This window comes from Sycon ciliatum, chromosome 2, assembly GCF_964019385.1.
Source record: "Sycon ciliatum chromosome 2, ocSycCili1.1, whole genome shotgun sequence".
Lineage (NCBI taxonomy): Eukaryota > Metazoa > Porifera > Calcarea > Leucosolenida > Sycettidae > Sycon > Sycon ciliatum.
In genome coordinates this window covers 999,740-1,024,928 of record NC_088644.1, presented here as the reverse complement: position 1 = coordinate 1,024,928, position 25,189 = coordinate 999,740, and the positions used below count along the sequence as shown (strand labels likewise).

The 25,189-nt window shown below is 49.7% G+C and overlaps 1 protein-coding gene and 1 long non-coding RNA gene across 3 annotated transcripts in view; both read right to left on the bottom strand.

Annotated features, from left to right (window-relative positions):
- LOC135808180 (eukaryotic translation initiation factor 2-alpha kinase 3-like) overlaps nucleotides 1–25,189 on the bottom strand; it is a 156,197-nt gene that overhangs the window by 58,625 nt on the left and 72,383 nt on the right. The gene's annotated exons all lie outside the window — the stretch shown is intronic.
- LOC135810693 (uncharacterized) lies at nucleotides 15,147–16,288 on the bottom strand. Its single transcript, XR_010552329.1, has 3 exons — nucleotides 15,882–16,288; nucleotides 15,505–15,638; nucleotides 15,147–15,263 (listed from the first exon to the last, which is right to left on the bottom strand). It is a non-coding gene; the product is annotated as an uncharacterized LOC135810693 (long non-coding RNA).

Here is a 25,189-nt window from a genome sequence, read left to right as displayed (position 1 = left end):
AGAGAGACAGACAGACAGAGAAACATGTGGAGACACACAGATACGAGAGATTTCGTTCGTTGGATTTCTAATACTGAAGTAGTATAATACAAGTAGGTAGCAGCATAATGCACACAGATCTAGAGTGCTGAGAGTTGTCGAATGCGGCGAAAGCAGAGTGTAGTAGACACTACAGGAGTGAAGCAAAGCTGATTTGTTGTAATGCTGCCTGACTGCTTGCCTGTGCGGCCTGATGATTGCACTGGGCAATGAACCAGCCTTGTACCACTGGTGTACTGTGTGCAAAACGTATAGTGAGGTGAACTCATAAAACAGTGAGCCGAAAAAAATATGATTAAAAAGCCAATTCACAAACCAAGTAAAGACAGGAAGAGAAGGAAAGATATGTGCGCATATACCCTGCACCCGTGCACGCACACACACACACACACACACACACACACACAGAAGGGAGTTGATAGGTGGAGAATTGCGAAAACAGGGGACCCAGTGTGCCCTCAAGGAGATAAAGAGATAGAGATAGATAGAGATATTTTTGGCACAGTATATTCGGCCCTGGTTTAAATATGGCTTTGGAATTTATTTTTCATTGCAATCAGGTTCGGCCTCATTTCTCTGTGCTGTGCTAATGAGTCCACAAAGGACGAAACAGTTCTGTCCCCAGATTGGATAGATAGATAGATATAGATGAAGATAGAGAGAGAGAGAGAGGGGGGGGGGGGGGAGAGAGAGAGAGAGAGAGGGAAAGAGAGAGAGGGAAAGAGAGCGAGACATAGGCAGCTGTCTTGGTCATTATCATCCGATGTATTCCATGTGGCGTAGACCAGGTGTGCATTGAGAATCCTTTCACAAGGCATCGCAATAATCATAATTATGGAATTGGGCAGTAATGCGGTGCTAGTCTTGATACGTTTCACTCAGGTCATGTCTGATATCGTTGGCAGAAGAGAAAATCAGTGGGTGTACATCCACTGCACTTGCAAACTTGCGTGTCTCTCTTGCGACGGATGCACAGGTACTTGGTGTCTGTGTCAATTGGCTCATTCTGTGGGCGAGTGGTCACTGCCTGAGTTCAATGTCGGAAAAGGTAAGTAGCTCTAGAGTGCAGTATAGAGAAAAGTATGCCAAATACGCGGTCATTAGGAGAGACTATACCAGCAACTTCGACTCATATACTTCAATATCTAATTGGATCTGTATAGAAGACGCTGCTCAGTGGTATTGGAGTTGTGGTTGATCAACAGCGTATCTTTTAGGTACATGTGGCATCCATTGGTCTTGTGTGAGTGACACTAGGCATGTAACCGGACAACGTTGGTGAAAGGTTTCATTGCCAAAGAACTTGATTGGTTTGCCATTTAGCTTCCTGTGTGGCGTCACATCGTTTCCGTGGACTGGTTTAGATTCTTGCCCACGTTTCCAGGAGTCCAGCCAATTAATAGCAGCCGAAGCTATTTGAATAGCCAGATTATGATTGTCTTCTTATCTGCTCTGCACTCCATCCGCTTGCATCAGTAAGCAATGCAAACGCGTTGTCCCTTGCACAGGCACGTGCCTTCTGCAGGCAATTCCGGGAGAGCGTAAAGTGGCAGGACGAATTACCGTGAAATTGCCACATGATCTGAGTACAATCGTAGCACATCAAGTCTTGACACTGCTAGTACTTGTGACATGATCAATTCTGCTATGCTCTAATGCAGACTAGCAATAAGAGGCATTTGTCAGATACTAGTAACCATGAGGTACTGAGATGATTCTCTTCGGCAAGCCACCCACTCTGCAAAAAAATGCGCCAAAATTAATAATCTGTCATCTGCCTGCTCCAACTTGACTGTCCTCCTGACAAGTGAAAACCGCTGGCGTTGTCCGGCCATAAACACCATTATTGGCATCAATCCAACGCATTAATCCAACGCCTTCGTTGCTCCTCATCTCTGCAGCTCGTACCAATAGGTCTGGCACGTCGAAAAACTAAAATACTCGGAGCTACAAGCTACATTTTCAGAGACAGGGAGTTGCAAATGGCAAGAAACCCAGCTTCCCTTCACCTTGGGCATCACGAGCAATGACCATTTATCAGCCAGCAATGTTTTACTAGAGCAAAGGCGCTGGCGGGAACAGAAACAGCAACGTTTCTTTCTCAGCAAAAACAAATAAAAAGGAAAGGAACAAAAAAGGATCAACACCAGGGAGTCGTAAAATACTAAGTAAGGGGTCGTCCGTAATTTTCGAAAAATTAAAAAATCCGTCCTCCTGCAAAATTGTCTCTGACCCACCCACCCACCCCCCATTTTTCCCATTAATTTTTTGATTTTTACCGATGCCGGCATACCCAGCTCGAAAAATAAGAACTCCTGACCCCATGTTTTCTGACTGCACCTGTACTGTGTCAAGTACTAGTAGCTAAGTACAGTGAGTATGGGGCTGTTAAGTGTGACGTCACGGCCCCTTCGATACGCATAGCAACGGAGAGCACTGGGGACAAACAAAAGTCGCGTCCTCTGGATGGAACCAGTTGTCAAAGGCAACAGCATCTAAATGACTGGAGAGACAGCTGTTTTTGTTTGCTTTTTCTTCAAGCGATTGTTGTCGCCCTTTACTCCTTGTTCTTTCCTCTACAAATCTCCTGTAGTCGTCGAGGGCCTTCATAATGGTTGTGAAATTGGCTGCCCACTGTAAAACTCCGTGTTTGAGAGTGCTTTGAAGATTCTTCGCGGCCTGATGGATCAAAGTACGAGCGCTCCCTGTGGATTCGATTATAATTACAGTATGTAGGTGAGTTGTTCAAGAAATCAGTGTCTTCTTTCTGTCTCTTCCCTCACGCTGGCACAATAATATCAGCCTCTATATCCATGACAGCTCGCACCTCCCGTAAACTGCATGACTTAGATATATTCTCGCCCTCCGTGGTGATTGAAGACCCATGGAAGAAGTTATTATGTTCAGAATAATGTCCTGAGAATATAAAATGAAATAATTCTAGGGAATTGTTACAGGGTATTTTGGAAGGATGGAGAGAGAGAGAGAGAGAGCACTGAAGTGTTTGTCTCACTGTAATAATTACTCCAGATTATTGAATGGTGTATGATCTACTCGATATTTTCCACAATGGTTTTTCCTGATTTGCGGGATCTCTTCTTTTGCTGTTTGCGTGTTTACAGGAAGTGACTGTCTGGTGTATCTGCACCAGATCCTGGGGACATTAAGTCAGATGCAGAGGCAGAGTCGTCAAGTGATGCAACACTGCCGCTCTATGTGCAACGTCACCGCTAATTCCCCCGGCGAAAACACAAAAAGACAAACACGTCAAGAGACTACAGTATTGACCGTTCTGGTAATGAATCGTGACTGCTCGGACAGTCGATAATCGAAACACAGAGCACCAGCATGATGTTTTGATATTGGGAACCACACAACAGCTCAATTCTCAAGCCCAAAAAATGATGAATACAAAACACAGAGCGACGCAACAAGAGATCATCCGGCAACCCAACTAACCTGGGTCTAATGCACTGAACAGTCCTGAAATACGCAGGCCACACAAAGCAGTGCAAGCACATACTGTTACAAGGTACATGCATTGCAGAACAAAGTGTAACCAAAGATACACGGGGTTATAGCTGCACACTCGTGTATGTGCTCGCTCAGCCCAAGAACATGCATGATGATAGAAATAATCCGGGGAAACACGCTAGCACCGAAGTAAGCATCAAGACGTAGATAGTCATCATCACAAGCCCATGGCCGTCGGGGCGTCACAGAGCAAGTATGAAAAAGCGAGCGCCATAAAATCGATCGCGTGCAGCAGCGAGCAGGGACTGCACGTCAAGTGCAGTCCATGAAATAATATTATCAAGCCATGACATTCTGGGCCTGCCTCGGCCACGACCTCCAGCAACACAACCCTGAAGAAAAGTCCATGACAAACAGCCGGAACGAACAATATGACCAAAAAATTGCAATTTCCTTTTACGGACAGAAACAATAAGTGGGACTTGTTTGTGAATGTGAATACTATTTATTTCCTCTCTAACAGACACATTCGTCCGTAAATAGTGCAGCTCTGAAAAAGTAAAAATTACATTGACATGTACATTAGTGTGCCGAGTAGTATCATCCTTGATTACCCATCCGACCAAGACGTTATCAGGTCCCAGACGCCGAGATCGCACGCCGAATGTGAAGTTCATCTAGCCTTGAACCTGTTGCACAAGGCACACACATATGACAAAAATGACATCCACTCCAGTTATTTCCAGAGGCCAATCATAACAGAACACAGAAATGAAACCACGGGCTCAACAAAGTACATGTAAACGCAAAGGAAATTAGTTAAAATAATCCATGAAGTGCTATTTTAATTCCAGCGCTGATTGCAGTGTGGCGCCGTGGCCCGATACCCGCTGAGCATAGACACAAACTCCATTTGACAGGGGCAAGACATACTATTTTGGAATAAAGTCATAAAGTACAACATTCCAATGACATGACGGACTTCTCGTGCAAATGCGTGGTCTGTTCATCCGGCCAACTCAGCCACGCATGAGAGTGTGTGCATGTACGCGCGCACGCAAGCGCGTGCACACACACACCATGTATTCGGTGCGTATGGCGTACCTGTTGCGGAGATATGAAGATGGAATCATTATCATGATGTTACATGTACATGTACAGTGTATGTTTGAGTGTAAACTGTAAATTTTATATATTACACATTTCTTCGACACAACTTACTCAACATCTTCGCATTTCTCATAATCCATCCACCTACACTCCGTCTCAGTTGAGGAAAAACTCTCCCAGGTACAGGTATACACTAGTCACCACAGCCATGTGATGACATTGGGATGGGTCCCAAGCACGATTGCACTCTCCAGTGACAATATAATTTATTTGTCCAGATTATCTGTGAAGACAAAATGCAATGCATAGCGGCAATCGATGGATGAAGAGAGAGTTTGTAAATACACATATCTTTCCACTTGTTCAGGAGCTTACCTTTTGGAGTTCACATCGTTTACACGATCTCTTATGCTGTCTTGCACCGTGGCTTTGTTGACCATGGATACGCCATCCCAGAAGACATTCTACAGGAGCTACTAATGCAGAGCGTTTTTCACGCTCGATCTCTGCGATCTACCTCGTCACGCCAATAAAATCCTCCGTGACACTGGCTACAGTCACAAGAGACGTCTCAGTAAGGTAATGAGCACGACAACACCGTCGAGATCAAGGACAAAGAGAAAACAAAACACTCACTGAAAACAGCAAAGAAGAAACGAAGAAATGTACACGATTCCAATATGTTGCCACTGACAACTGGTTCGGTGGAGACGACGCTACTTTTGTTTGTCCCCAGTGGGATCGTTGCTATGCGTATCGAAGGAACTGTGACGTCATCACTTAACAGCCCCATTAGGTCTACCGACGTCCCGGCCATGCACCGTCCTACAACTACATGAAAAATCATGTATATCATAGTAGTAGATACTGGTGTTAGCGACAATCGATCCTACACTACGTCTACAGTACCGTACACAGTCAGCTATAATCAGTGCAACAAGTGTATGAAAGTCACTGGAGCAAAAAAAAAAAAAAAAAAAAAAAAAGGTACGAAAAATCAAAAAATTAAATTCCCCAGCACTCTTGACCACCCACCCCCTTTTTGCCTGAGGACGGATTTTTTAATTTTTCGAAAAATACGGACGACCCCTAAGTAATATTTTACGACTCCCTGATCAACACCAGAGATTCGTCCATACCCGGTACCCACCCCTGGAAAGGCTCTCCCACAGATTGCAGTACAAAAGCCACGGCCAAGTGTCCCACTGAGGAGCGGTCGCTTGCCCGGACCGCTGGGACGCGGACACCTACGAAGAGCAGCCTGTGACGTTTATTTTTTATGACAGAAAATCCGCAAAAATAGTTGTCCTGTGGATACTCGCAGGCTGCGGTTGCGCTCTCGCTTTGGTCATTCTAGAATGTATACTTCCATGCCTTTGAAGTTTTTTAGTTGTCAGTTTTGAACTGTAGGAAGCAGTTTACAGTTTTGGTTCTTGCAGTTTTATCTCAGAGGAGAAAGTTCTTGGTCTCATACTGTTACGAGTTGCTGTTGTATCTGGTTGAACGCATGCCGGGGCAACAGAGGGCAGCATGAGTAGCCATAGTGGTCCTATTCGAGCCGGATCTCAGAGCCAGATCCAAGAAGTCCTGCGCGACGACGAGCAAGTCCCAGGCGCTGAGTGTAGACGGAGCTCGCGGTCTACCAAAGGGAGACCGCCGAGCAGATACGGGTTTGATAACTGGAGTGACGTTCCGGACAGCGTGAGCTCTGCAGGACATACGCCCTCGAAAGTTTCAGGAACTGCTGCGTCGCAGGCGTCACTTCGTGCAGAGATGCTTCGTGTAGAACTTGAGGCTGCAAGGCAAATCGCTGAGCTGGAGGAGGAAGCCGAGACACGCAAGTTGGCTCGTGAGACAAGTTTGGACCTTGGTGCAGAAGGAACTGGAGGTTCGAAGAGCCGAGGCTGAATCTGCAGCTGCACTACGATCCGGGTCAGGGAGCAAAGTGTCGTCTCGCAAATCAGAGACTGGAAACGCTGCATCCAGTGGCAGGGCAATATTGACTGCCAAGAGTCTTGCTGAGCACGACAAGTTGGTCGGACCTGGTCGAAAATTCGTATTACCACCGCGTGAGCACTTCAGAACGATGAGTGATGTCGGTGGAGTGAACGGACAACGCGACCACGGCAAGCCAAGGAGTTTGCAAGGTACGTTTCGTACTGTGAATGCGCCCACACAACCTGAGGCTGTATTAGGTGTGGCGGAAGACAGCCCAGCTCAGTCAAGTACATGTAGTGTCAATTCGTTTGGCTGCCTGCCCTGGGGCCAGTGGCGCAAGCATTCATGCGCGCGCCCGCTCAAAAGTCTGTGACCAGTACAGTCAGGGCTCACCACGACCATACAAAGCGTCAATAACGGTCATTTGGATTTGACCAATCAGCGCACAGCAAAACGGGCTGTTTCTTGCAATTGTGGGGTGTTTTCTGAGTGGAGCTTGGCTGTATTCGTTGGTTTTAGACATTAGGCCATTGTGGATTCGTGTTCAGAAGGTGTGTCTTTGGGGGGTTACCGTCTCGAATTTTTCGATTTGGCCTTCGTTTGGCTGAGATCGGATGGTGAAATCACTCAAACGCGAAGGCGTGCAAACAAGTGAATGAAGAGAAAATTAGAAATCGGGGACGGTAAACCGATAGAGAATTACAAGACCTTGAAAATGAGCTATCGATGATGAGAATCGGCCAAGGAGAACCGCTGTTCTACTTTTTTGAAGACATCAAGGTCGGCCGTGCGTCGCCGCGCGCACCAACAAAAACTGGCAGCCGTGCGCATATCTGCAAGTGCAACAAGAAAGGGCGGAGGAGACAGCAAGCGTTCCAAGTGAAGAGTTTACCTTCGTGTTGACTCAAGCTAAGGACTCATGCCAGTCAGGGATCATACTAGTCACCTCTCATCATGGTCATGACTAAGGGATTCATTTGTGACAAGGAAACTCCCCACTCGCAGCGTGAAAGCTGCGAGGCCAAACAGAAAAGAGTGTGCCGAGTCGCGATCAGGAAACGCTGAGTTCTACTGACAACATTGGTTAGCTAGGCGCGGCAAATTCTTGTAGATGCCGGGACTCAAGTTCACCAGTACCCCACGGACATATCTTGGTCGACACCCACCAGCGGATTGAGAAAAATGACCAAGATTGCTTGGAGAAAGGACGTCTTCTCCGCGTGTCTTTCTCGACATCAAACAACAAGATTCGCTTCGGCACTGGCCCTTCGCTGTACAGAGTAGACCAGGAAGTCGTAAAATACCGGTATTTTACGACTAGACTGTACATCGCTGTACATCGATGAGCATGAACTCGGGTGCGTAGCCGCTATGACTGCACAAACTCTGGTTTTGGCGGCATTCAAAATGGTGGTCGACGCTTTTTGAATTTTGTATGGTCGTGGTGAGCCCTGACAGTGCTGTCAGTAGTGCCAGCCAAGAAGTCAATGGCCAGTGGTGCGCCTGTAGGACGTACTACAGTGTCCATACAGGCAGCTAGTAATGCAGTGCCTGTACAGCCAGCAATAAGCAGTGCAGCAGTACAATCAAGACTGCCTGGCAGTAACAAGAAGGCAGTATCAATGCTGAATGCAACACCACCATGGCATACACCACAGAAGCATACAGCAGTGGCCAAACAGCAGCCACCAACACCAGTGGCAGTGCAAGAACACTCCAAGCAGGTGCTAAACCCGCAAGCAGAGTCCTTCATGCCCTATCCACCTCAACTGCAGACACTACACCCTGCTAGTTTCAGCTTTCACGTGAAGCCACTGGAGCTACCAAAGTTCTCTGGCAAGACTAGTGACTACGACCGGTGGAAGCAGAACTTTCGCCGCGTTGTTGACGAAGATCCACTAACGACTGAAGCGTACAAACTTGCACAACTGCGTGAGTGTCTCATGCATGGCACGGCCAGCGACCTTGTTGATGGCGTGCTTGACGGTCCAGGAGCCTACCACACCATCCTTAGGGAGCTAGATGCATGGTATGGCGGCGACAATCGCACTGTTGAGCGCCAAGAGAAGGAGATTTTGCAGTGGCCGAAGCTAAAAGAGTCAGACGACAACTTTGCCAAGTTTGTCCTCAGACTCCGGACGGTGCTCATGAATATGGAGATGTGTGCAGTAACACCGGGCCGTGAGTTGTACCTATCGGTTACGCAGAAGTTGCCGAAATCGCTGTTGCTTAGGTACATGGAGAAGTATGACGATGCTGACTGTGATATTTACCAGCTAACACAGTGGCTCCTCAGACGCGTCAACACACTACGCCGTGCCGATGAACGACTCCGGTCGACAGAAGTCACTGCCTCAGCACCAGCACCAGCAAGATCATGGTCGAAGCAGAGTGCTACAAAGTCTGAACGAACATTTTTGGCAACTAGCAAGGATGCAGGTGCCGACAGAAGCTGCCCCTCGTGTGGCAAGGCGCATCAGCTCCACCGCTGCCCCGATTTCATCAAGATGGAGGTCAGGGACCGATGGAAAGTCATCAAGTCCAAGCCAGATGTCTGCGCCCTATGCTTCGGTCTCAATCATCGCGCAAAGACTTGTACCAGGCAACCCTGTTCAAAGTGCAGCCGCACGCATCATGACATGCTACACTACAACATCCGACGCTCGGATTCCGCTGCAGACCCATCAAATGCCGCAATCAAGGCCAACGCAGCATCGGCCAGCAGTGGCGGTCCTGCCAAGATTGCTACAACACATTGCGCAAGTCATCAGCCAGAGATTGACAGTGGCGAGTCATTCATGGTTGTGCCTGTTGTATTCCGACACAATGGTGTGAGCCTCCAAGGTAATGCACTCCTGGACCCAGCATCGTCCACGAGTTATGTCCAGCAGTCCGTGGCAACAGCCCTCAATGTGCGTGGACCCAAGCGGCAGCTCGTCACTTCCGGAGTAGGCGGCAAGCAGACCGCAGCAAGACGTGAGCATGTACAGATCCAAGTGACGGCTCTGGGCGACAAGACCATGAACAAGCTTGAAGCTTGGGTTCTGCCCACCGTCACCGTGCCATTACCGGCAGTGAACTGGAATCAGCACAAGAGCAGCTGGCCGCATCTCAGTGATATTGACTTCCCATCCATCAAGGGCAGTCAGATCGACGCGCTTATCGGCCTGAATGCCATCGAGCTTCATGCTACTCTAGAAGAACGGCGAGCAGAAACAGCAAGAGCGCCCATTGCTCGACGAACTCCTCTCGGGTGGGTGTGCATTGGTACAGGAGTCGACACCACTCGTGCAATCACAGCTACTACACCAGCTACTGACACAGTGCTAACTGATGGGCTGACCGAGCTAGTAGAGAAGTTCTGGCGAGATGAGTCGGCGGGCACAGATAACCCACTAGAGGAGACGCCTTCACCCGATGACAGAAGAGCCGAGGAGCTCACGAGCCAATCAATCAGCTGCAACGGCAACCGGGTAACTGTCCGAATCCCATGGGTCAATGACAGCGGTAAGCCACGTGTCAGGTCCAACAGAGCTCAGGCTGAGCAGCGGCTCCGCAGTCTACAACGCTCGCTACAGTCACGGCCAGCCGTGAAGCAGCAGTACTCTGACGTTATGCAGAAACACATTGCCAAGGGTTACGTGAGACGCGTGGACCCGGATGAGATAGCCAAAGACGGCAACGACCAGTGGTACCTACCCCATTTCCCGGTAGTACGCTCAGATAAATCCACGTCAAAAGTGAGAATAGTATTTGACGGTGCAGCCCGCTGGGATGGACACTCCATCAACGATGAGATGTTTACAGGTCCTGCACTTCAAAACGACATGACCAGTGTGTTGATCCGATTCTCACTGGAACCAGTTGCGCTTGTTGGTGATGTGTCGGAGATGTTCCTCCAAGTCAAACTGGCGGAACGTGACCAGCGCTATCATCGCTTTCTGTGGTATGATGACAATGGCCAAGTGCAGGTGTATCAGTTCACCCGTGTGCTCTTCGGCGCTAAGGCGTCACCGTATCTGGCAGGACGAGCGGTGAAAGAGGTCATCAAGCACCACGGTGATGAGTACGAGTCTGACGTCGTGCAGTGCCTAAGCAAAGACCTCTACGTTGACGACATGCTGTCATCACTACCAACCACACAGCGTGCCATCCAGGCCAGAGAGCAAACGCAGCAGCTACTTGCCAAGGGCGGTTTTCACATGCGAAAATGGCTGTCGAACAAAGCTGAAGTGATGAACACCATACCAGAGGAAGATAGGTCACCTGATGTCGTCCGAGATGTGGACAGTGACACCAGCCTCCCAACTGTCAAGACTCTCGGCGTCAGTTGGAACGCCGAGAAGGATGCCTTCACCTTCCAGCATCAAATGAAGGACATCACGACATTCACCCGACGCTCTGTGTTGCGCGGCCTGGCCTCCATATTCGATCCGCGTGGCCTGATCTCGCCATACGTCATCACGGCTAAGGTACTCCTGCAGGACGCCTGGTTGCTGGGACAGGGATGGGACGACCTGCTGCCAAAGGAACAAGTCGTCAAGTGGCGGGGTTGGTTCCAAGGCCTCCCAGACCTGAGTAACCTGGAGATCAGCCGCTGTTTCAAGGATCCACAACAGCCATCCGAAGACGCCAGTCTTTCCGTGCACTGCTTCTCCGACGCCTCAGATCGGGCGATAGCAGCCGCTGTGTATGTCAGAGCCAGCTACCCAGACGGTACCACCCGAATAACGCTAGCGATGTCGAAAGCGAAGCCGGCACCAGTGAGGCGACAGACGATCCCGCAGCTTGAACTGAGAGCAGCTGTGCTTGGCGTTCGCGTTAGTCATCTCGTCGCTGAATCCATCGGTATCCCAGTGTCAGCTCACACATTTTGGACGGACTCGATGAACGTCTTGGGTTGGGTCCAAAGCCACAGCCGGCGCTACAAAGTGGACATTGGCAACCGAATCTCTGAGCTCCAGACCTCAACGAGAGCACACCAGTGGCGACATGTTCCCGGAAAGAACAACCCTGCAGACAAAGGTACTCGTGGTTTGTCTGCTGCATTACTGTGCCGTGACGCAGTGTGGTGGTCCGGTCCACAGTTTCTTCGCCAGCAGCCAGATGAGTGGCCTCAGATGAAGGAAGTCAGCACATCCTCGCTGCCTGGTCAGCTCAAGACGGCGCTAGTTGCAGTCGTCCCTCCACCCTCCGAGATCCTGGGTCGCTTTAGCACATGGTCGCGACTGGTACGCGTGACAGCATGGTGCAAGCGATTTGTGGCAAACTGTCGGCAGGCAGTCAGTGACAGCAAGTCCACGAAGGGGGATGCCGCATCGGACAGCCAGTCCAGCACGCCAGTGAGAGTGCCAGTACAGCTTGGCGGCACCCGCTCCATCAGTGTTCCAGTTCTCAGCACTGACGAAGTATCAGTAGCAGAGCGGCACTGGATTGCAACTGCCCAGAAGGATTGCCATGGTACAGCATACCATCGTCTACAGTCTAGGCAACCGATGTTGAAATCGGACCCTCTGGCACCTCTCTGTCCCCAGTTCGATAGTGCAACAGAGTCACCCCTGATGACGGTAGGAGGTCGATTGCAAGCTACAAAGAACATGCCAAGTGGCGTACGCCACCCAGTCATCCTACCAGCAAAGCACCGAGTAACCCAGCTGATAATCGAACAGGAAGATCATCGGTGCTTCCATGCAGTTGGGCCACAGCATCTTCTGGCCAATCTGCGACAACGCTACTGGATTGTTCACGGAACATCAACAGTCAAGGCCGTTCGAAGCAACTGCGTCACTTGCCGTAAGAACCGTGCGGAGCCAGCGTCCCAGATGATGGGCCAGATTCCAGACTTCCGAGTTGCAGGCTTGTTGAAACCGTTCAGCCGTACAGGAGTTGATTACGCGGGTCCCTTCCTGACCAAGCAGGGCCGAGGTAAGACGCAGGCTAAGCGGTACCTGTGCCTGTTCACATGCCTTGAGACTCGTGCCTGTCACCTAGAGGTATCCTATGGCCTCTCCACTGAGTCATTCCTGTTAGCATTTGAGAGATTCACAAAGCGCCGTGGTGTCCCGCTTGAAATGGTCAGCGACAACGGGACCAACTTCACTGCCGCGGAGCGAGAACTCCGTGAGGCCGTCCGGGCCATGGACAAGGAGAAGATCGAGAAGCGACTGGTCAGTGATGGCGTGCGATGGCGCTTCAACCCACCTAGAGCACCACATTTCGGCGGCGTATTCGAATCCCTCATCAAGACGGCTAAGCGCGGACTCACAGCAGTACTTGGGAAAGCGGACGTCACAGATGAAGAGTTAGTGACTGCCATGTGCCAGGTTGAGGACATGATGAACTCGCGCCCGCTGACAGTTGTAAGTGCCGATGCAGCTGATTTGCAGCCTCTAACACCAGCACATTTCCTCGTCGGACGACTCGACCCACCAATGGCTCTGGAAGTGAAAGCAGACGAGCACCCCAGCAGAGACCCACGCAAACGTTGGTTGTATGTTCAGCGGCTTGTAGCAGACGTGTGGAACAGGTGGCGAGATGAGTATGTTCCCTTGTTGAATGTCCGTCGTAAGTGGCAACGTCAAGGTCGCAATGTAGCCGTAGGTGACATCATGCTGTGTCTTACATCAAACACTCCCCGTGGAACATGGCCCATGGGTAGAGTCACAGCAGTGCATCCTGGTGCAGACAAGCTCGTCCGAGTAGTGGATATTAAGATCGGCGACAAGATCTACCGACGGTCTATCCACCATCTAGTACCTATTCTGGACACCGAGTAGTTTGTGCCTTGTGTATCTGAAGTGCTACAGGCAGCCCTGTGACAGTACTCTCTCTCTCTCTCAACCTATGAAGTTTTTCTTTCATCATACAGTACCGTAGTAGTACTCACTCGTCACAGTTTGTTTGCTGACCCTGTGCTCGTGAGTGAAGGGGGATATGTTCTGGAATATTCCCAGCTTGTGGTGAATCTTGCATGACCTTTCATTGTACTCAGGTTTCATTTCTTTTATTCTAGTGCATGCTGCTGGCGCCTGATGTATTGACTATTGGTACCGCAGGCCAGTCTCAACCTTTGCATAGTCTGAGATTCAAGTAGCGTATCGTTTGATGCATGTGCTGTCTCCATGCTATCTAGTCGTAATATATTCACTCGTCTTTGCATTTGTGCACAGTCCTGTGGATACTCGCAGGCTGCGGTTGCGCTCTCGCTTTGGTCATTCTAGAATGTATACTTCCATGCCTTTGAAGTTTTTTAGTTGTCAGTTTTGAACTGTAGGAAGCAGTTTACAGTTTTTCTTCTTGCAGTTTTATCTCAGAGGAGAAAGTTCTTGGTCTCATACTGTTACGAGTTGCTGTTGTATCTGGTTGAACGCATGCCGGGGCAACAGAGGGCAGCATGAGTAGCCATTGGTATTACCAATTTTTGTATTCGTGTCTGTTTTCGGGTTCAGGTCTTCCTCGCTCACTTTCTTTTATATCCTCTTTTTCTGGTTTTGTCCATGCTTTGTTGTATTTAGAGTGAATTGGTGCCTGGGGCCAATGATGACATGATCAACTCGGATGATGGCACTTCAAGCGATTCAGGCAGTGATGGTGATGGTGAGCCTCCAGAACCTGTACGGGAAGATGTTGACCCTTCTGATGATTCTGATGTCGTGCCAGTGCGCGTAGTGCTACCCACTGCAGCAGCCACGCAACGAACGACTGCGACCAGCAGTATCAAGCGGGAGCCCATCCCACCCTCCTCCATTGGGAAGCCCAAGAGGCAACGGATGCAGGCAGGGCCAACTCCTCTGCAGAATGAACTGGATTTTCATCTTCTGGAGACGGTAAAATCCATCCAGACCAGCAAAAAGCCGAACCCAGCACCATCTGTATCAGTTGACCCTTTTGGTGAAGAGGTAAACCAGACACTGGCACGCCTTTCACCAAGGGTGAGGAGCAAGGCCAAACGAGATATCATGGCCTTATTGGACAACGCTGAATTCCCAGATGACAGTAACTAGTGTATTTGCTCTGTTCTTGATTTTGATTTTGAGATCTCATTTTCTTGACACTGCTTTTCACTCTTGATAAGTCATTGCAATAATACAAGTGTGCGGCAGCAATGACCATTAATACGTCTGTTTTGAGGTGAAGGGCAGTCCAATGTGATGAACTGGCTGCTGTGGAGCTAGTGCAAGTTTTATGAAATGTGGTGATGAGACTTGTCCTTGCAAAGTACATATCAATTGTGAGAACGATATAACCTTGACCCATGCACAGCTTGTAATACCTTGATTTCAGTAAGAAGGTGACATAGATATCTTTCACCAAGGTAGCTGATTAACGAACTACCGTTGCCCGCACACGAGCAAACATGAGAAAATTCAACATTGCATGTGAGATGCGGAGAAAACAATTTATACAAAGAAGCCACCATGGATATCCAGACTGCCATAGATTGCTATGAGAGAGCATAATTATAAGAAGAACATCTAGATTTCTGAACAGCAGCAAAACGTCGTTCACGTCCAAATACAGCACATTCCGCAAGTGCCACAAACAAAACAACATAGACAAGTTTTAAAAGGTTAAAGGAACAAAACACCAATCAACTGTGCACAGTACGCTTCACACACATGATGAATTGAATAGAACACAGTGTGGGAGTCATACACCACAAACGAGGCCAACACTTGATGCGACAAGGGTCAAGTGAAGACCTGCAGAGAGCAAAGACAACAAAAAAAATTAACAAGACTATTAGACAGTGGGAGAATAGATCAAGCAAACAACAACAACAAAAACAACAACAACAACATTAACAACATAATTGTTCATGAAGGTCGTGATGAAATAGTAATTCATTTTGTCTCATGCATTTTCTTCTGTTGGGTCATTAATCAGGAACACAGAAAATATGCTTGTGCGCAATTTTCGGATATTAAAAAAATACGAACTTACTTTCAGAGCATCAACTTTCAAAGGCACCCTACCCTGTTGACTGGATATGCTTCTTCTGCCAACTCAGCCTGCCCCGGCGTGAGCGGAAGTAGGCAGCCAGGTTGACACGGACATCACCGGCACGAATGGAATACCTGCGAGTAGAGCGAAAAGCCAAGAGAAATCAAGAGCACAAAATTAATGAAATCATGGTAGGAGCAGCATACCGTTGAAGAGGAAATTGCATCGTCTGTAACTATATTTCACTGTACTATGTACTAAAATTATAGCTTTCAAATTCAATATACTTTTATTATGTAGAACAATCACAACATCCTGACACAAAAAGTACCCTGATAATTAACTGTAATTAATGTAGGGCTCGCAATAATACATACCTGTGAGCACCATGTTCATTTATCGGCAGCAGGCCAGTTGACTTCTTCTTCCGCCAATTCCCTGGGATCAAGTTTCCGTCTCCATCTTCACTGTCTGTGAACCCAGCTGGACAATAGAGAGCAGACTCTTCAATCCTGAGGAAGTTATGCAGTGCAACTGCTGCCTTCACACATCTGATTACACTGTCCGGGTGAGCAGTGACCGCTTGCTTGAGGAACCGCCACCGGGCAACCAGGATGCCAAAGGCATTCTCAATGACTCGTCGAGCTCGTGAGAGGCGGTAGTTGAAAACTTTTCTTGTGGTGGTTTAACCTCGGCCAGGAAAAGGTCTCATTAAATACGGTTTGAGGGGGAAAGCTTCATCGCCAACAAAGAAGTATGGCATCTTGCCAATCCCATGAATCTCCTCCGCTCTGGGCAACGGCACTTGGTTATTGCACAGGGCTTGCCCGAATGCAGAGGAAGCAAAAACACCACCATCGCTGTGTCGTCCAAATTGGCCGACGTCAACAACAAGGAAACAATAGTTGGCGTCACAAGTGGCCATAAGGTTTACGGAAAAGCTTCCCTTATAATTATAAAACATAGCCCCAGAGTTGGCAGGCTTCTGCATGTTCACGTGCTTCCCGTCGATCGCTCCCAGGCAGTGGGGCAGGTTCCAGCGATCTCGGAAACCATCACTGATATCCCTCCACTGGTCTGCTGATGACGGGGCCGAAACAAGGTGAGCTTTACATAAAGCTAACCAAATAGCACCAGACACTTCCTTCACTATTCCATGGATGGTGGATATGCCATGCCGAAAAGTAAACGGTAGCGCCACAAGAGAGGAACCAGTAGCCAAGTAGCGCAACGTTATGACCAGCCTCTCCTCCGTGGTGATGTTGTGGCGCAGGGTGCTACCGTGTCGCTTTCGTTCCCTACACGGGGATACCTTTGCCAATAGGATATTGAACGATGCCACGGACATTCTTGTATATCGGCGGAACTTCGTTTCGTATGCTTTTATCTTTTTGAAGAGGGTTGAGTACTCCCCAACATCTTCGCCACCCGATCGCTGGAAGCCTTTGGGTGAACCCAGACTGAACGGAATGAAAGCAGCTGCTCATACCTTCTCCGTCTCCTCAGGAATACCCGAATCACGATCAGGAGCGACAAAATATCCTCTACCTCCATGGTGAAACAAAATGAGAAAGTGAAATGAAGGCGATATCACCCATATTTTGTGCCCAGAAGCGAGCTTCCAAGGCCACGCCACTGCCACTGGTCAGTAGATCTACGCTCAAACGCCAGTCAATACGCGCTGAAAATTCCGACAGGTTGGCCCCCTCACATACGCGCGCTTTTGTACGCTGTACGCCCCAAAAAGCCAGCAAAAACGCGTGTACGCTTGGTTTCACGCGTACACGCGCCATGTAGAATAGATCCATAAAAAATTAAAAATAATACAATTACAAGTCTATAAACAAGGTAAACCTGCTCTTGAGCTAGCTTGATTGTACAATCCGTGTAACTACTTACCGGTACTAGTACTTGACTCCTGGTCTACTCCAGCCCCCTACTGCGTACTGGCCTAGCTCTCGACTCGTGTCGACCGGTGTCCGTTCTTCCTGCTAAATGCGCACATGCAGCGCGGCGCAAAAAAACGGGAAATAGTCGCTATTGTACAGTGAGTATATTATTATTAGTAATAGCATGCTGCTCTTTCAACTACATGTACTTTCAAGTTTGGAGGGCCGATGCAGTGGAGCGTGGGCGCGGTTCATGAGAAGCGAAAGATTTCACTGTTCAGCTGCTCGAGGTGTGCGCAATAAGTAATAATGGCGGTGCCAGAGACTGACGGCCCGGGCCCGTACAAGGGCCATAGCGGACCAGTCATCACCGGCTGCTGGCAGCTATCAGCCGGGCACCACGGCCAGCTAGACAATGACGAGACGTTTGCTGGTCTGCAGCGCCGCATCACACTGGGCATGTCGACACTGGACTGTGGAGATATCTACACCGGCGTTGAGACACTGATTGGAAAGTTTCGCACGTCCGCGCAACACTGCACTCCGGAGATGCGTTCCAAGATACGTGTTCACACAAAGTTGGTGGCGGACTTCGACACGCTCAATTCTGTCGATGCACAATACGTTGAGGCAACACTGCGACGTTCCATCCGACGCCTGCGGCAGGAGGGCCCCCTGGACCTGGTGCAATTTAGCTGGTGGGACTACAAGCAGGGTGATTTAATGGGTGCGTTTGAAGCGGTGGCAGCCCTGGCTAGTGGCAGTGATGAACGGGAGCAGCTGGTGAGACATGTGGGTCTGACCAACTTTGACACGGCAACAACACGCCGTATACTGGACACTGGTGCTCCCGTGTTGTCGACACAGGTACAACTCTCGCTGCTGGACCGCCGTGTCATCTCTTCTGGCCTCACGGCTCTATGCGCAGACCGCCAAGTGGCCGTATTTTGCTACGGCTCTCTGGCTGGAGGACTTATTTCTGATCGGTGGCTTGGCAAGCCAGAACCCGCAGAGTGGTCGGTGTGGTAGTAGATACTATGTAGGTGTCACCTTTAGTACCCTGGTGTTAGTTATGTCACAATATGTACCTCGCACCTATTTACCTTATATTCGGTCTCTCTAGTATGTAACAGCAGTTCAGTCTTCAGGACAACATTGGCGCAGTGAACAAGCAGGACTCAAGATGGCAAGTTCTCTCGGCAGAGCCCCAAGTTCCTTTCAAGTCTCTGAGGACACGAACCAAGCTGAGGAATTCGCCTTGTGGTTGGAAGACTTCGAAGCCTACCTTGACCTACAGAAGATCGACGCAGCCGCGCAGAAGAGGAAACTGCTGCTGAATATTGGCGGAATCGACCTCCGGCGGATCACCAAAGGCTTGGTTGTGACCACAGCTGAGGCAGAAGGGGATGTCCCACCTGACACGTACACTCCTCTGAAAACGGCCTTGGAGAAGTATTTCAAGCCTTCCATCAACCTGACAGCAGAACGGCACAGGTTTAGAGGTCGGAAGCAGAGGAATGGGGAGACTGTGACAGCCTATTTGTCAGCCCTTCGGGCTATGGCACAACAATGCAGCTTCGACAGCACCGATGTGGACACAATCGTGAATGGAGTCATCAGAGACCAGTTCATTGAAGGACTGCAGTCATCAGCTATAAGACGAGAACTCCTAGCGACCGCAGATCTGACGCTAACTGCGGCATCGGCAAAGGCAGTAGGAATGGAAGCATCTATACTGGACTCGCTACTGTACGAGCAGCCAGTAGCACCGACTCCGCAGCCGCTATCATCATCATCGACACCAATGGTAAACAGAGTCATGTCAGGAGAGGAGTCCAGGAAAGTGGCAGGAGCCTCGGCACAACCTCCTCGACATAAAAGGCGGAAAGGAGCGTGCAAGTATTGTGGGGGAGAACATACCCCGGGAAGATCCTTTTGCCCGGCAGGCCGGACTAGATGCCGGCACTGTGGGATAGTGGGCCACTTTCCTCAGGTCTGCCTCCGGAAAGACAGACTCAGCAATAAAATAGAGGAAGATACATTGGTGGTCGAAGACGAATTCGAAGAGGCTTATACCATGGAGCCTGCGGCAACGCTACGCGCAGCTCATGATCCCCGCTATTGGGTCGATGTGCGGGTTGATGGTAAGATAGTACACGGTCTGTTAGACACGGGTGCCACACGGACAATAATGCCCTGCACGGTCGTCCAGCCAGAGGAATTACCGGACAGACGACTCCGTGGATACGGTGGCCAGGAAGTCCACACACTTGGTACGGCGACCGCAACGTTTGATGCAAATGGCAGATCGATAGCTTGTCGGTGCTTTGTGGTCTCACCCGGGAAATGTCCCCTCTTCGGACAGGACGTCATTCAGCAGTTACAATTGGTCACTGTCACCGTTGATGAGCCAGACATCAACACAGTGACTATGCCGCCGGTAGACATTGCCGACATCAACACAGTGACTATGCGGCCGGTAGACATCGCCGTGGACCCAAACGCCGTGCCTGTGGCGTCTGCCTGCCGACGACATGCTTTCAGCATCCGCGAGGAGGTCAAGGCAGAACTAAGTCGAATGTTGGAGGCTGGAATTATCGAACCAGTGAAAGAGGCGACTCCATGGATCTCACCGATAGTTCCTAGCCGCAAATCTAACGGCAAGCTTCGCTTGTGTATAGATTACAGGAAGTTGAACCAAAACATCATTCGGGAGAAGAGAGCCATGCCTACCGCTGAGGAAATAACAGCCCAAATCCACGGTGCAACGATTTTCTCGGTCTTGGACGCAGAGTCTGGATTCCACCAAATCCCGCTGTCATCCAGCTCACAGCCGTACACAACTTTCACGACGGAGGAAGGCTTGTTCCGATTCAAGCGGTTACCCTTCGGCATCTCATGCGCCCCGGAAATCTTCCAAAGGGTCATGTCTGACCTGCTCGCTGGTATCCCAGTCTTCGTGTACGTAGACGATGTACTGGTCACCGGAGACAGCATCAAGCAACACGATGAACGACTGCAGCAAGTCCTAGAGCGACTACAAGCGGCACAGCTGAAATTGAACAACGACAAATGTCAGTGGAAGCAAAGTGAGGTTAGATACCTTGGCAGCATACTGAACGCCCAGGGCGTCAATCCTGATCCAGACAAAGTGAAGGCAATCCTAGACATGCCTCTGCCAGAATCTCAGTCGGATGTACGGCGATTCCTTGGTATGCTAACATACCTCGGAAAATTCATCCCTGGATTAGCGGACGCAACGGCACCGGTCAGGACATTGGCAAAACGCGAGCCATTCGTCGCAGACAACTCGCTCTGGATGGAGTTCAACACACTCAAAGAGGAGGCCGCGTCTAGATTGTTACGTCTGTCGTTCTTCGACGTCACGCCAACCAGGGAGACGGCCATTAGTGTGGATGCATCTCCATGTGGCCTGGGAGCTATACTGTGGCAGAAGGACAATCATGGCCGCTTTCAACCCGTGTCATGCGCTAGCAGAGCTCTCAAGGATCCCGAGACACGGTATTCGCAGCTCGAGAGAGAGATGCTGGCTGTGGTTTTCGGCTTGGTAAAATTCCGCCAATTCGTACTGGGGCGACAAGTGATCGTATTCACTGACCACAAGCCTCTGGTGGCAATCGTAAAGAAGGAATTCGATCAGGTGCCAGCCCGAGTGCAGCGATGGCTGCTGGCAATCCTCCCATACGACTTTCAGTTGACCTATACGCCAGGAACGTCAATGATTTGTACTGACGCGCTATCGAGAGCCCCCTCCCAAGCAGTTGAAGCCAGTCCGGCAGAGGCCAGGTCAATGAAGGAGTATGTTGGCTTAATCCTGGGGGAAGCTCCAATCTCTTGCGAAGATGTCCGGCTAGCCACAGACACTGATGGTCAGCTAAGTCGAGTCAGGAACAGAGTGTTACAAGGCAAGTGGAATACATGCGACGGCAGCGACGAGGTATACTTTCGAATAAGGGACTCGTTGTCAGTGGTTGATGACATCGTCATGCATAACAATCGCATCGTCATACCCGGTACCTTGTATGACCAAGTCCTCCGTATCGCACACGAAGGCCATCCAGGACTCGACACGTTTCTGGACACGTTGCGGCAAAGTGTATGGTGGCCGTCCATGAGCAAAGATGCCTCAGAATTCGCTAGGACATGCTCGACATGCTGGAAGAGGCAGCGGAATCCTCCACAACCCCTCCAACCGTCAGAAATCCTACCAGTCTGGTATCGGGTGGCGGTGGACCTCGTGGAGATCGAGGATCATCACTTCTTGTCGGTCATCGACTACGGATCCCGATATCCCGAGTTGCTCTTGCTATCCAGCACCACGTCGAGAGTCATAATACAAGCATTGTCGGAAGTATTCGCAAGACATGGTCTACCGGTGGAGCTAGTTAGCGACAATGGGCCACAGCTGGTGTCGGACGAAACAGAAACTTTTCTCCGGAAAGCAGGAGTCAAGCATATCAAGTCGAGCCCGCGGTATCCATGCTCCAACGGAATGGTGGAGAGATTCCATGGCGTCGTGCGCAGGCGCTTGAGTGGGATGCCTTCATCACTACCTCTGAGACAGCGACTCCAGCAAGCGCTATTCGGCATTCGTACATCCGTGAATCGGATGATTGGGACATCACCAGGAGAAGCATTCTTTGGACGGGCCCTTCGAGGACGATTGCCGAATCTAGCTAACGGTCAAATCATCAACCGGGAGAAGCAAATTGACCAAAAAATGCGAATGTCCCATCAACACGATCAGAAGAGAGGCGTGCGGGAGCTCCCTGCTCTCGAGCCAGGCAGTAAAGTGGTACTGCAAGACGGATATAGTCAACCGGCCAAGGAATGGTGTGTCGTACGACAGGAAGGCCGTCAAGTGGTGGTGGAAGACGGTGTGCGCACGGCCATAAGAAACCGCCGGCAAGTCAGGGAGACTATCCCACCATCAGCAACTGAGGCGACCACCGAGCGGAGCCGTAGCCCTGGGTCTGACAAAGATGCTGCAGGCACAACGGAAGAAGAAGCCCGAGCCGACAACAACCAGCCACAGCTGCCTCGACGTTCTAGCAGAGTGAGCATGCCTGTGGAGCGGCTGGGATACGATTGAAACAATTTTACTATAATACCATGGCATCCTTAGTAGCCGGAGTAGTGACAATAGCAGCATTCATTCTATCAAAGTTATGAGCAAGAATAGACAGCAGTAATATCCTCTCGTTGCTAGAGTGTTTGGGTTGATCATTCTTTTCAACTTCTTGTTGCTAAAGTGTTGGGTTAATCATTCGATTCAGCAAGATATATGATCATTCGAAATTGATTTACTCGGTTGTTTTATTAATATATTGCGTTGCCCATTTCATTCGGTTGCTAGCTTTTTACTAAAGCATTGGAGTAATGTGGTAGTAGATACTATGTAGGTGTCACCTTTAGTACCCTGGTGTTAGTTATGTCACAATATGTACCTCGCACCTATTTACCTTATATTCGGTCTCTCTAGTATGTAACAGCAGTTCAGTCTTCAGGACAACAGTCGGCACCAATGGATGCAGAGACACGCTCTCTGACCAAGTATCTGCTGGTGGCACGCGAGTTTGGCACATGGCAGCTGGTGCAGAGTCTGCTGGCGGTCTTGCGCTCCATCGCCGACCGCTGTGTGGCTTGGGCTGACGATGGCAGCAGCAGCAGCGCCAGTATAGCGCAGGTTGCCGTGGCATGGGTGTTGCAGCAGCCCGGTGTGACCTCGTGCGTTATTGGTCTACCGCGGGGTGCCGGCATCCCCGGCTCACAAGGAGCACATCGCTCAGAGGAGGTTCTGGCTAGCGCTCGGATTAAGCTCGGTGCAGCAGATCTTGAAGCCATTAATGAGGTGCTGTCACAATCGAGCGGGCCATCGGGTGAATTCTACGCTATGGAGCGAGAACGGGATGGCAGGCACGGTAAGATTATGCGCTACAATCTCTCGCGTATAGGATGTGTTGAGCATGCCGGGGAGCTTGTTGAAGAATGGCAGGCGCTCAGTAAAGCACTCCAAGACAGCAAGGGGGAGACGGCTGCTGTCGAAAACCCTAGCAAGCTCTGCCGGCAGCTGCGCTGGGAAGCGTGCTACTGTCTCAAAGCATTGTCCGAACCTCATGCTCAGGTGGCGCCAGACAACGTAGCATCCTTGAAGAAGCAAACGGCGGTGCGCAACTTACAAGAACTGCTGAAGTGGGTGGAGACGGCAGACGTGGATAAACAAAGCGGAGATTTCTGAATCCACTCAATGTACATGTGCTAGCCTCTACTGTACCAACAATAGGGACGCTAGCTGCTCATGGTCTGGACATGTGTTGACTTCAGCTGTTACTATGAGTACTAGTAGTAGTCGCAAAGAAGTGCGCAGCACATCTGTATACGACCGTGACCGAGTCGAGTTGAGCGACCGAGTCGTCACAGTTCATTTAGTATACAGAGTACATATGTGTGTGATTGTATTGCCTGAACATTGTAGCTCTTCTGTCTTATTCCACAAATGAAGCTTCTGGCTCTCATATGGACTGAATAGATAAATTGAGTTTTACGTGATGACCGATCTGTAAAAGATCCTCGTACTGAGTCGGTCAAAAACACCTTTCCAAATGCGTGAGATGCCATCATGCCGTAATTGAGAATCAGATGGCATCATGCAGCTCCTAGAGGTGAGGGACTGTGTAAGCAGACATATGCACTCAAGTATCCATCCGAAATTTAATTTCCTCATTTCGTTCCAAGGAGTTTTTGGACTAAACCAAGTACATGTACCATAGGCTAACGGCAATTTGTCCAGCCTTTCAAATGTGTTTCATGTTCTGTGGACGAATGTTTTGGTTGGATGAATTGCCTTTCTTTGGAGCTGGACAATGCGGTTTACCGACTAAATTTCTGCTTCAACAGAACATACAGATCCACCAACAAGGCTGAGGCCAAAGGCTGAAATCATGGCCCAGTTTCTGCATCCTCCATGCCACCCTTGTGCCAGGTGACATGACGAGTGCCTGGTCACAATGCCTGGCAGGCTACAACCATGTTCGATTGGGAATAAGGGCCGGAATCGCAGCCTTCTCGGACCACAACCAGTCGACACAGCGTCCGGTATGGGCCAATCTTGTTCATCCGTGTTTTTATAAAAACGAAATGGCAGTTTTAGTGACATTTTGCATATAAATCCCCATCTAATGTTAGTAGGGCGCAGTCATTTAGGGTGCGTTTGGTTGGTACGATCTAGAACAGGGTCGAACAGCTGGTGCACATGGAGCAGCCTCATGTCAACCAAACGGGACTCCAGAAACAGAGCACATTTTTGTGAAAAATGTGCCAAACTTGGTGCATTCTTCAAAAATGCGCATGGGTCACCATGGTCACTTTGTACGGTACAACGAATCTAACCCAAAAGCGTATGCACGTGATCATTTGGGACCAAAATCGATGTTCCCGCCAGGTTTCACTGTGAAAAAGTGAAACTGCTCGGTCTGCTCCGGCCTCGAGGCCGGAGCAAGCAGAACATGTTCTGGCCGACCCAGAACAGGTGCAGTCCCAACCAAACGCACTGTTCTGGTGAATCCTGTTCTACATGTAGTTCGTACCAACCAAACGCGCCCCAAGTGTCGGTGGAAGTGGCGAGTTTGATTGGGAATAAAGGAGGAAGGGAGCGTCTCAGCTTCCTCGTACCAAGACCATTCGACTCAGCACCCTGGAGACTACGAGTATTGACATTTCGATTCTAGACCATACTTCCCCCCTTTCAAGAGCTCACCCAAAAGTGTTACGATAAC